We start from the raw sequence: 13,559 nt of genomic DNA, 5'->3' as shown, positions 1-13,559 counted from the left end.
AAAATCCTATTGCCATGGAACTTACATTCTTATGTTACTTACTCTAATTTATGACTAAGCACCTATCAAGTTGTGCAAAATGCACAGCCATAGTTGCATATGGTGATAAATTCGTTCATTCATTTAGTTAGCTTTCCAGATTGCTATATGGACATACAGTAAGGGGACTTGATCTGCTGAGGGGCGGGGCTGGGAAATTAAGCTTAAGCTTAACTGACTGAGCCACCCAGGCGCCCCTCTCTGTATTGTCTTTACAATTTCCCTATACATCTAAAACTGTTCTAAAAAAACTTCCCCTATTATTTACATCTTCCATCACCGTGGTACATTTGTCACATGTGGTGAACCAATAGTGATATATTATTATTAACTAAAGTCCATACTTAATTCACATTTCCTTAGTTTGTACCTAATATTCTTTTTCTCTCTCAGGAGCCCATCCAGGGTATCACATCACATTTATTTATTATTTATTTATTTATTTTGTAAGATTTTATTTATTTGTCAGAGAGAGCGCACAAACAGGGGAAGAGGCAGAGGGAGAGGGAGGAAACAGACTCCCCGCTGAGCAGGGAGCCCGATGCAGGATTTGATCCCAGGACCCTGGGATCATGACCTGAGCTGAAGGCAGATGCTTAGCTGACTGGGCCACCCAGGCGCCCCTCATATCACATTTAGTTGTCGTGTCTCCTTTAGGCTCCTCTTGGATGTGAAAACTTCTTAGACTCTTCTTGTTTTTGATAAACCAGACAGTTTTGAGGACTACTGGTGAGTTACATTGTAGGATGCACCTCTTTTGGAATTTTTCTCATGGTTAGACTGGGGTTATGGCGTCTGGAAGGAAGCCCATAGGGGTAAAGTGCCATATTCAACACATCGAATCGAGGGTACAGACTTTTAACTTGACTTATCATTGTTGATATTGACCTTGATCACTTGGCTGTTACCGTTCTTGTCAGGTTTCTCCATTATGGACATACTTCCCTTCCCTCTTTCCCTTTCCATGCTATCATCTTTGGAAGGAAGTCACTATGTGCAGCCCACATTTAAGGGGGGAGGGTGCTCTACCTCCTGGACGGTGTTGTTAGCCATTTAAAAATAGCTTTAGTGGGGTGCCTGGGTGGCTCAGTCCTGAGCATCTGCCTTCGGCTAGGTCACAATCCCAGGGTCATGGGATTGGGCCCCGCATCGGGCTCCCTGCTCGGCGGGAAGCCTGCTTCTCCCTCTCCCACTCCCCCTGCTTGTGTTCCCTCTCTCACTGTGCCTCTCTCTGTGTCAAATAAATAAATAAAATCTTTAAAAAAATTAAAAAAAATAGCTTTAGTGAGGTCTAATTTACATACCACAAAATTCACCTGTTTCAAGTGAACAGTTTGATGAATTTTCGGAAATTTATACAGTTATGCCTGAGGGGATTGGTCTTTGAGCTGGCATCTGAAAGATGAGGAGAAGTTAAGTAGGTAAAGGAAGGGAAAGACTATTCCAGGCAGAGGTAACAGCACGTTCAAGCCCCTCAAGGGAGCGTGGAGCATTCCAGGAACTTGGGTTAACCCTGAACCACCCAGAAAAGGTAGAACATGTCACCATCCTTCATTTAATATGCTTCTTAAATATTTTCTTCAAAACATTTAAAAGTCAACAGCATTTTATTGCCTAAATGTATAAACTTTAGTTCTTTGAAACACTTGTCTGGAACTGCTCAGCCTCTGATGGTTTATCTAAGGTTTTACTATAACAATAAGTAAATATTAGGGTAGTAAAATGCAGAATGGTCCCCAAGGAGAAGAAAATGTCATAAAATTTCCTTCCCTTTCAGGCCTTGTTTAAACAAGAATGCAAAGTGCATGTACTATTTCCTTTCTGATAAGCCCTTGATTTATTTCCCTTTGGAACAAACACACCACAGCAAAGTGAGAATGGGGAAGGTAATTCAGAGGTAGAGGGAGGGAAAGGAACTATGCTCTGAAATATGTCCCCATATAAACTTAGGATTGAAAAAATCCAGTTAGCAAAAACACTGCAAGGCTTTTTCCGTGTGTGAAGTGGACAAGAGGTTCCCTCAGAACTTCTGTGGGTCACTGGAAAGTCTTGGCGCCTACGGGCACCCTATTAGTCTGGATAGGCAGGGAGTGCTGCAGTAACAAACAGACCGCATGTTCTTAGTGGCTTCATCAGATAGGTCCTTGTTTGTTGGAGTAATTGATTCAGGAGTCTAGGCTCTGTTTTATTTTGCCATAGTGTCATCTTAATCCTATGTCCTCAAAGTTTGCCAAGGAGGAGGAAGAGTGAGTGTGGATGATGCCATAGGGGCTATTATGATGCGGAAATGGTATATGTCACTTCTGCCCACATCCCTTCGGTGAGAACCCGGTGACATAACCAGAATCTAAGCGCGCGGGAGATTGGGAAGTATAGCTACTTCATATATGCAGGAAGAAGAAAATAGAGTGGGATTTGATGAATGTATTTGCCACAAGCTCCTAAACTTTTTTTATTTGATGTTTTTCACATGATAAAATAATATGTGCTTGTTATAACAAGGGAAACACAGGTGTGTAAAAGTGAAACTAATTATCTGCCTACTTCCTGTCAACTCTCGCTTCTCGCTGTGTATCCTGCCACACCTTCTTCCTTGTTCATATGACTCTATTCCACATATATGTGTGACTCAGGGGAAATGAACTCTGGCAGACACTTCCGAACTGGAGGTTTTCATGATAATGCTTCTGGTTGCTAAGAAACACTTGAATGAATTCTTCATCCAAGAGGTACCTCATGCTGACAGAGGAGAGAGAGAATTTTGCTGGAATTTAAAATTGCGAGCTTTTGTTTATGTTAGTCTTGGCTTTTCTACAGTTTTTTGGCAGTCACGCCTCCTCTGGGAAGGCTCTCCTGGCTCCCTTTGTCACTAGGGGAGGCTCCACCTGTGAATGATACCAGCAGCAGCCATGGCATCAGAAAGATCTGGGTTCAAATCCTGGCTCTGCCGCCTACAATCTCTGTGGCTCTGGACAAGTAATAAACTCCTCCAAGCATTATGGAAGGATAACCACCTCATATCTGAGACAAATCTAGGACCTATCACTTGGGGGTATTTTCAGTACTACGAGATAAAGTCTACTCTTAAATCTTCCGGGTTACTGGACATCTGTGACGTCTTAATGTCCACAACTAGAGACCAAGGCAACTGGTATTTAGAATGTGTACACGGGCGCCCGGGTGGCTCAGTCGGTTAGGCATCTGCCTTCGGCTCAGGTCATGATCTCAGGGTCCTGGGATCGAGCCCCGCATCAGGCTCCCTGTTCAGCAGAGAGCCTGCTTCTCCGTCTCCCTCTGCTGCTACCCCCTCTCATGTTCTCTCTCTTTCGAATAAATAAATAAGATCTTTAAAAATATAAAAAAGAAAATGTGTACAATGTGACCAAGAAACTGAAGTAATCCTCTACAAAACAAAATACCATAAGATGGGGAAGAAAGGGAGAGAAAATCGAGACTGGAAGACGTTAGTGGGCTGAAGAGGATTTGGAGTATTCATTTCGGAAGGAAAGAAGACGTATAGGGAAATGAAGATCGGAAGATGTAGAAGTTATTAGGAACATGTTGAGACTGATCAGGCCGGGTTGCTCCCAATTTTCCTCTTCATTAGTTATGCATAGCTCCCATCAACAGGGGCAGAGTCCTGCTGTGGCAGACCTTTTTTGTTAATGACCCAGTAGAGCAAAAGTTTCACTGGAACCTGGAGGTGTTCCCAGAGAAAGGGATTGGGTCTGCTCGGTGTTTTCAGGTTGTTTTGCAGTTGAATATAACAGGGGTCTAAAAGCAGAGAAGCCCAGTTAGGGGCAAGCATCCAATTTTGCCAGTGTTGAGAGGGTGGTAGGAAGAAACATAATGGCAACCACAAAATTAACAACAGGAAGATCCTGTCGAAGAACTCCAAGGACAAAGGACAAGGAGCCAAACACGAAAACTTGGGTGTCAACACAAATATCCAAAAGAAAAAAAATGTAGAAAAGAAAAAAAATACCGATGGTTCATCAGTAAGGGTCTGGTCAAGAAAACCAGAAATCACTTTAGCTATTTCAAAGGAAGAGGGATTTCATACAAAGAATTAAGTCTTAAAGCTGTTGGGGGGGTGGGAGGGCTGGGAGAGAAAAAGGCAGAAGGTATTTGTTACCCAGAGATTGGAAATTCAGGAAGCTGGGATCTATCCCATGCCGTTCAATTCTGGATGTGGAACGCGCTTTATCACCCAGTGTTTTAAGAACAGCTCTGTAGCTTTCTGGTCTTTGCACCTTCTATCAGTGTGGATTAGCTTGGAATCTCAAGCCTTAATTTTGCGCAGTTTCCTGTAGGTGCTCAAGGCTCTGACAATGATAATGTAGTAACAGACAGGCTGTGAAGACTAGTCCGTGGTGTCTCAAAACTTTGGCTTGCTCATGGCCATTTACACAGATGGGCTGCTAAGAACGGCTCGCTTGGTTTTGCCTTTCTCTGATGCAGGCCAGGGGTGTGTTTGTTCTGTAACTGGCTGACGTTTGTGTAAATGAAGAGATGTTGCTAACTAACTACCTTTTTCTCATAGGTGCCTTTCAGAGGGAGAGTGGTTCTGGGTTCCAGGGCCTGAGTCTAACGTACTTCACGGCCAGTCGGGCGGCTGGGTTGGTGAACATTTTCACGGAGTGTTTGGGTTCCTGAATCTTTGAAAGGAAGCCATTTGGGAGAAGCATCATGGTGACTTTGTGGCAAGGTATGGTGTGGGGAGACCTTTGGTGGTTCTAGGTAGTTCCCCTGTGAGCATCTTTGTTGCAAGCATCTTTGTTGCAATTAGTTATCCATTTTGCTGGATAACTAATTGACCGTAAGGCGACTTTCCTGTAAAAGATTAAAAAAAAAAATAGCTGGTTGACTGTTTGGTTTGACAGTTTGTTGGTCTCATCAACGGGTTATATTTCTTCATTGACGCAGTACTCCCATTTTTATTGTATATAAATCTTAGCCCTCATAATGGTCTATACAGTGCTGTGAAGTTTTGAATCCACATTTCCCATAGAACTTTGGACCATTTATCAATGGACATCTGACAACATGCCAAGAACAAACAACAGTGCAGAGGCTTTCAAAATGCTGAGGCGTCCACGGTGCAATACAAAACTGAGGTACAAACATGCGTTGTCTTATTTGGAAACTGATACTTCTCTTAATGAAGAGAGACATCTTAGCAAAAAAAGAAAAAGTGCGCTGTCAAGCCAGGAAATGAATCAACATACAGAAAAGAGAGAGAAAGCAAAGTACTATGGAGGAGAGATTTCGAAGACAAGTGGTTAGGTACAACCCACAAAATAAAATCAGTTATTTGTGCCGGATTGGCGTCAGTCTACACACACGTTCAACGTATTCAAATATTTTGTATTTTGCAATACACTCTTTTTAATTTTGTTATATGCTTTTCATGTTTCCCTATGTGCTGTTTCATGAAGGTCACTCTTTGATTTTTTTTTTTTTTTGCGAGTTTGTCTTTTATGCAACGTTGTTGGCCGGCCGAGTAGGTGGGGAAGATGTTTATGGGGAAGTTGCTAGCAGCAATGATGGTGGATGCAGGAACGGCGCAGGGTTCCCTCGCAGCCTCTTCCCGCCGCCCCGGCGCGTTCTGTTCTCTCTTGCACCCTTGGGCCGGTCCTGCCAGTGCCATCCCTCCCGCACAGGCTGGGAGAGCTGGTCTTGCTTCCCCACTTCTCTCTGCCCCTGTCTTGTTAACACGTGTTAACACGGAGCCCCAGCATCCCAGATGATTGGCGGTGGCGGCTCTGTTGGCAGAGTCTGTGGGGCCTGTGAGGAAGTGCTAAGTGATGGGTTTCTCTGCTCTGAGCGCCTTGCTTGCTACTCTGGAGCAGGCTTATTGGGGCATTTTCACAGCAATGTGTGTTTCGTCTTTGGCCCTGACCCTTCACCCAAGATGGGAGATTATGCATCAAGAAGCAAATGTTGCCTCTGAGTCCTCTCCTGAAAAGCTTTCCAGTCTCTAAAGTAGGGGTCAAGTTCCCCAGCCTGAGACGTTTGTTTCGGACTTGGTGTGGTACCCAACTTGTTCTGGAATCTACCCCCTCTGCCGTGTGCCCTGGGCTCTTCCAAACCAGTCACTGAGTAGGGTTCTCCCCCCAGCCCCATCCTCTCCGATCCCACATTTAGTTCCCTCCTTCACACGGTGCCTCTGCTAAAAGCTTGCGCAGCAGGGTGCGTCTGACTGCGAGTGTCTCCCAACACCTCCCCCAAGCCCAGCCCGCCCCAGGAGGGGGGCCTTCTAGGCAGCTTCTTAGGGGATATGTTCGGGCTGCCCAAACACCTCATACCTCTCCCGAGTGTGATCGCTGGGAAGGCCAAGACCCAAGAGTTCCTGCCAGCTGACGGAAGGCACGCAACTTCTCCCATGCAGTGTGATGTACGGTTTGCAATGCATCTTACATCCTAACACATTATTAATTTGATCCTCATGTTTGTGATTTTTCACAGATGACAAAATTGGAGCTCAGGGATTAGCATTACTTATTCCTGCTCACACAGTGGAGAGTTCGGGGAGAAATCCACTCCAGATCTTCACACTTTGACTTCTAGACCCTTCTCCCCATACCAAACAAGGAACTAACCTGTGAAGCTGTATGAGTGGGAGTGTTTACAGCGAATTTGTCCTTCCAAGGTCAAAAAGATGAATCTGGGGCACCTGGGTGGCTCAGTTGGTTGAGAATCGGACTCTTGATTTTGGCTCCGGTGGTGATCTTGGGGTCGTCAGATCAAGCCCCAGGTCTGCTTCGCGCTCAGCGCAGAGTCTGCTGGAGATTCTCTCTCGCCTGCCCCTCCCCCCAACTTGTGCACTCTATAAATAAGGAAAATCTTTAAAAAAATGCATTTTCCTTTCCGAGCCTGCTGACAAAGGAAAGGAAGAAGATGGGGTAGGAAAAGGAGAGGTTTAAATATACATTATATTCACCATGAGCCTTGTTTCTCTTGGGTCTTCATTTCGTGGGCTTTACTGGCCTGAGAATTTTCAAGGAGAACTGTGTAATAGATGAGTTTGAACAGTTGTTCTCTTCCTTTATCTAAGCATTTTGCATCATTGCTATAATAGAATCTTGCTTATTTTAGTGTGTAATGTGTTCCTATCTCTCAGGGAAGATTGGGAGATAGAACAGTCTAGTGGGGGGAAAAAAACATGAGCCCTGGAGTAATAATCATAGCTCGCCTTTGCTGACTTCTGACTTCGTTGTAGACGTGGTTCTGAGCACCTGACATGTATTGACTTGTCATAATCCTATGAGGTAAGCACTATTGATGTTTTATTGTGCAGAGGGGGAAATGAGGGTTTAGAGAGATGAAGTAACTTGTCTGAGGTCACGCAGCTAGTAAATAGGAGGGTTAAGATTTGAACCCAGGCTGTGGGACTCCAGATCCCAAATTGTCCATGCCTCCCCCGTAAGATCAGGATAGGGCTCAAAGTCCCTGAGCCTTGGGATCCTCATCTGTAAAATGGCAATAAATACATATCATACCCAGTGGTCAAATGAAAGAATAGACATAAAGCACCTGGCGTGCAGTAGGTACTTAGATATTAGCTGTTATTATTACCACATTTGAAATCTTCCCAATGGTTCTTCTGAATTAAAACCAGGGTGTGAGGGGCGCCTGGGTGGCTCAGTCAGTTAAGTGTCTGCCTTTGACTCAAATCATGATCCCAGGACCCTGGGATCGCGCCCCGCATCGGGCTCCTTGCTCAGTGCGGAGCCTGCTTCTCCCTCTCCCACTCCCCCTGCTTGTGCTCTCTGTCTCTTTTTCTCTCTGACAGATAAATGAATAAAATCTTAAAAAAAAATAAATTATAAAAAACCCCATTTTCCAAAGGTAGTGTCTTTTGATTTTAAAAATATATATATATATATATTAGAAAAAGCAGCTGTGTTTGATATATGGTTGAGAGAAGAGGGGTTTCACTCTAAAATCCCCAACGAATGTAGTGGAACGTGGTGTAGTTTTATGCTTCAGTCTCCCAACCAGGTGCATCCCTCTGATGCTAAATCTTAGGTATTCTCTCAGAGGAGAAGGAGAAGAGGACTCGAAATATACTGATTTTTCCCTGCTGTGACACCCGTGGGCCCTACACCTCTAGTATGTCGAGAGTTGCCGACCAAACTTTAAATCTCCAGGATTCAGGCCTCATCTGGGGTTGCCTGTGGGGCTGGTGGGGCAGATTCTAGTCCCAGCCCCAACCCTGAAGGGCAGTACTTATTTATTTATTTTTAAGATTTTATTTATTCATTTTTAGAGAGAGAGGGAGAGCGAGGGGAGGGCAGAGGGGTAGGGAGAGGGCCAAGCCGACCTGGCACTGAGTGCAGAGCCTGGCGGCGGGGCTCGATCTCCCGACCCTGAGATCATGACCTGAGCCAGAATCAAAAGTCAGATGCTTAACCGACTGAGCCACCCAGGCGCCCCCAAAGGGCAGTGTCTGGCACAGCAAGGCCACCCATCATCCCCGTGGACATTCCTCAAGGAATTTAGGGTGCTTGGAAACCTACACAGGGGCCCAGCATGGGAGGGGGGGAGGTGGTGATGATCCAGGGTTCTCGTTCCTGGAGGGAGAAGGTGTACCAGCAGGTGGGCGGCATCATTGTCCCGGGCGTTGCCGAGCAGCCCCTGCTTGACCATAGACACATGAAGAGGAGGCAGGACGCGGGTGAGGCCCCTTGCTGGGGGTTGGGATAGCACCTCTCCTTGTAGTTGGAGAAGGTAGGGCATGCTGCCTGGCTGTGAGAGGGCACAGAAATCCCCAGATGTGAGAGGTCTTGTGGTGGCCGAGTTACTCTACGGTGGCAGGCGGGGGCAGAGCCAGAGAACTATGTATGACTTCAATGTGAAATGTCTTGTTTGGGGTCTGTCCCCTGCCAGGAAGCAGAGTCGCCACCCTTCTGTCGAGCAGGTATTACAAGAGATGGCTGCAGGGCTCAGAAGGTTCACCTTGTTAGTGCCCAGGTTTGGTTTGGCTCAAAAGAAGGGCATTCATTCTGCTCAGGAAACCCCAGATCAAGGGCTTGTAATCTAAGCTTTGTGTGGCAAAGGTGGCAAGGCATCTGTCTTTCATTAGGTTTCCCGTGGCCCAGATGTAGGCCCTTAGCCTCTAGAATGTGACATGCCCCCGAAATCTGAGGGTCTCTGTCCTCTTAGGGTCAGGGCTGGCTTCACATAGAACCCCAGGCACAGAAGGGACCTGCCCTTGATTAATGCTCTGTTGCTGCCATGTTGAAATTCTTTTTTTTCTTATTTAGTGTGTGTGTGTGTGTGTGTGTGTGTGTGTGTGTGTGTGTATTTAAGATTTTATTTTTGAGTTATCTCTACCCCCAATGTGAGTCTCGAACTCATGACCCCAAGATCAAGAGTTGCACGCTCCCCCAGCTGAGCCAGCCAGGTGCCCCACTAAATTTTCTATTGTGGTAAAATATATATAACAGTATTGTACCATAATTAAAAATAAAACGTATCATAAAATTTGCCATTTTTAAACATTCCAGTATAATTAACATACGGTGTTATGTTAGTTTCAGGTGTATAATACAGTGATTCGACCCTTCCATACATCACCGGTGCCCATCACAACAAGCGCGCTCCTTCACCCCCATCATCTATTTCACCCATCCCCCCATCCCTGGCAACCACCAATTTGTTCTCTATAGTTAAGGGTCCGGTTTTTTGTTTGTCTCTTTTTCTCTTTGTTCATCTGTTTTGGTTTTAAAATTCCACATACGAGTGAAATCATACGGTATTATTTCACTTAGCATAATACTTAGCTCCATCTGTGTTGTCACAAATGGCAAGATTTCATTCTTCGTGGCTGAGCAATATTCCATTGTGTGTGTGTACGTGTACACCATATCTTTATCCATTCGTCTAACGATGGACATTTGGGTAGTAAAATTTGCCTCTTTTTTTTTTTTTTTTTTTTTTAGAGACAGAGCGTACATGCGAGCTGGGGTAGGGAGAGGCAGAGGGAAAGACAGAATCTTAAGCAACCTCCACGCTCAGTGTGGAGCCCAATGCTGGACTCATTCTCAGGACCCTGAGATCATGACCTTAGCTGAAATCAAGAGTTGGACTCTCAACTGACTGAGCCACCCAGGTGCCCCTAAAATTTGCCATTTTAAAGTGTACAATTCAATGGCATTAATTACATTCACAAGATTGTGCAACTATCACCACTATCTGTTGTCAAAACTTTTTCTTCATCCCAAATAGCCACTCTAAACCCATTAAGCGGTAACCCTTCATTCCCGGCTCCCCTCCTCCGCTCAGCCCCCGATTACCTCTAATGCAGTTTCTGTCTCTATGACTTTGCCTATTCTGGACATTTCATGTAAGTGGAATCATACAATATTTGTCCTTTTGTGTTGGGTTGATTTCTCTTAGTATAATGTTTTAAGGGTTTATCCATGTTATAGCATGCGTCAGATCTTTATTCCTTTTGGGGCTCCTGGCTGCTTCAGTCAGTAGAGCCTGTGACTCTTGATCTTAGGGATGTGAGTTCGAGCCCCACTTTGGGTGTAGAGATTACATAAAAATAAAAAAATCTTAAAAAAATAACTTTATTCCTTTTTATGGTTGAATAATATTGCATTGTATGTGTAGACCATATTTTGTTTATCCATTCCTCTGTTGACAGACACTTAGGTTGTTTCCACCTTTAGGCTATTGTGAATAATGCCACATTGAGCATGGGTGTGCAAATATGTGTTCGAGTCCCTGCTTTCAGTTCTTTGGGTATACACCCAGGAGTAGTATTGCTGGGTCATGGAAATTCTGTGTTTAGCTTTTTGAGGAACGGCCAAACTCTTTGACATTCTTAGTTTTTGAACAAGGGGCCCTGCATTTTCATTTTGCATTAGGCTCTTCAAGTTATACACCTGGTCCTCTCTCAGGGCTATTTTCAGAGGATATCACAGTCTAAGACATAACCCGAATTACCTCTCCACCCTGGGTGGTTCAATATGTTATCAGCCCACTATAGCCAGAAATAAGCCACCACACCTATCCTAGGGCCTGTGGACAAACACGGTCTACTTGTCTGTTTATGTCGTGCTTGAGAAGGAGAATGGTTAATGTAAGCTCTTTAGCTTGAGGACGGAAACCACCAACTCCCACCTAGCTCACATACGTCTACAGCGATGTGGCTGCCCACTAAAAACGTGACTTAATTCCATTATCTTTACCAATATAATTTTATTATTACAGAAACACTTGCCAAAGATAAAAGTTGCAAATAGCTGTTGTTTTAGGAACTTGCCCAAACCCACTTGAAACTGCTTAACTTCAAAAGATAGCAGTAAATGACTCTTAACTCACCTTGCTGTGCCCACAATCCTGAACTTCTATATCATGAGCCTTAGTCAATCCTAATCCACCCCACACCGGAACACCCACCATAAGTGATTAATGTCCGGACTTCAGCAGCCCCACTTGGAGACACTGTTAAAACTGCTAAAAAGAAGGCACCTGCCTGGCTCAGCCAGGGGAGTGTGTGACTCTTGACCTTGGGGTTGTAAGTTTGAGCCCCACGTTGGGTGTAGAGATTACTTAAAAATAAAATGTAAAAAAAAACAGCCAAGAGGTGACCTCTCTTCACGCCAAGAGCTGTGCCTTATCGACAGGTTGGTTGTCTTGGTATTATTTTATGGGAGCCCGTATTCAGCAAACTGCAGGTTTACCCGCTACACTATGCATTTGCTCCAGTCGTATTTTGGATCTTTCATCCGATATCCATTCACCCGTTGATATAGTGCATGCTTGCCATGTGTTAAGCACCCTTAGACACTAACTCCGTGATGACAGGGACAGCTACCTCTTTCATTTTTGTAGAGCTCACCCTCTCCTTCATCCTTACATCCCATTCCTGCTGCTAGGGAAGGTAGAGACCAAGGACCCCTCTCAACTTGAATTTATTTGAAAATGGAGCTTCTCCAGCAAACGAGCTAGATCTCTGCTTTTTCAATCTGGATGTCTTGATATCGTTGGGGAGGAAAAACTTTTCTTCTGTCCTCTTAGGTTCAGTGCCTGGGGGCCTGCCAATTTAACCAACAAAGACAAACAAACAGAAGAAAAGGAATACAAATTTTATGAACATTTTTCTTGCACAGGAGTTCACAGAAAAGAGGTGGTTAGACTGTTTTGGGGGCTTATATGCCATCTTTATCAAAGGAAGGGAGATTTGGGCTTTAAGGAGCCATACACTGTGAAGTGATGAGGATATGTGTGGGAAAATGAAGGGGCTTTTTTTAGTAAGGTCTGTTAATGCAGACTCATCTCCGTGATGACTCTCTTGGTGGTAAGAGTCACTCTCTTCCTAGTATGGGAGATGGGGATACCTTCACAAAAGGAAATTTATGTCCTGCTTTAGGCAAAAAAGAGGAGGGAGGAGAATTCTTCCTGCATTTTGTTGATTCCCAGATGCCTTCAGCTTAAAATAATCCTTATGCCAAGGTAGCATATATTGGGGTGGTATATCTTGATCCCCTTCACCTTGATCTTCATTTTTTTTAAAGACTTATTAATTTACTGGGCGCCTGGGTGGCTCAGTCAGTTAAACGTCTGCCTTCGGCTCGGGTCCTGATCCCAGGGTCCTGGGATCGAGCCCTGCATCGGGCTCCCTGCTCAACAGGGAGCCTGCTTCTCCCTCTCCCTCTGCCAGCGGCTCCCCCTGCTTGTGCTCATTCTCTCTCTCTCTCTGTCAAATAAATAAATAAATAAATCTTTTTAAAAAAAGATTTGATCTGAAGAGACAGAGAGAGAGAGAGAGCATGCATGTGAGTTTGGGGGAGTGGCAGAGGGAGAGAATCTTCAAGCAGACTCCCCGGCGAGCACGGAGCCCCAGGTGGGGCTTGATCCCACAAGCCATGAGATCATGACCTGAGCCGAAAGCAAGAGTCCAACACTCAACCAACTGAGCCACCCAGGCGTCCCCAACTTGATCTTTAGAAGGCGAGGCAGCAAGATGTTCTTAGAATGAGTCTGTCGCTCATAATGATTACTTGTCACTGCCGTGCTGCCTTTCCTCCAGGGTACTCCTTGCGTCCTGGTGCTAATCCGCGCCACTATTGCTGGGATAGAGCCCAGGCTTGGACATCGTGAAGTGGCCCAAGCCTCCCCAACATAGCCGCTTTGAAGCCCCGTGTCCAGTTGGTGAAATGACCCCCCGGAGGCACAGGGGAGCCCCCAGAGGGTTATTCCCGGGATATGCGATCAGTCTGGTAAGTAAGGGGCCCGATCAGAGGCTTCACCAAGACATATGACCTGCCAGACTGGTTTGTCAACCAGCTCCAGCCACTTTGGGGTGACTGTGGTGCGTCTGGATGAACGCAGATCTGGATGCTCAAACAGTTCTCTCAATGTCTGGTTTTCTTTTAACTGAAGAGGGGCTTTCATTTGTCTTCCCATTTTATCTATTTTGCAGCTGGTTCTTAGAGATGCTCTAGCCCAGTCTGTTGGTCTTGTGAGTTTCAGAAGGCGCACCCACCCCAACTCCCATGGCT

Source organism: Eumetopias jubatus, unplaced genomic scaffold (genome assembly GCF_037043125.1).
Source record: "Eumetopias jubatus isolate StellerSeaLion01/CBP00866 unplaced genomic scaffold, mEumJub1_p1.0 scaffold_8, whole genome shotgun sequence".
In the NCBI taxonomy this organism is placed as follows: domain Eukaryota; kingdom Metazoa; phylum Chordata; class Mammalia; order Carnivora; family Otariidae; genus Eumetopias; species Eumetopias jubatus.
Note: the sequence above shows the minus strand (reverse complement) of the source record.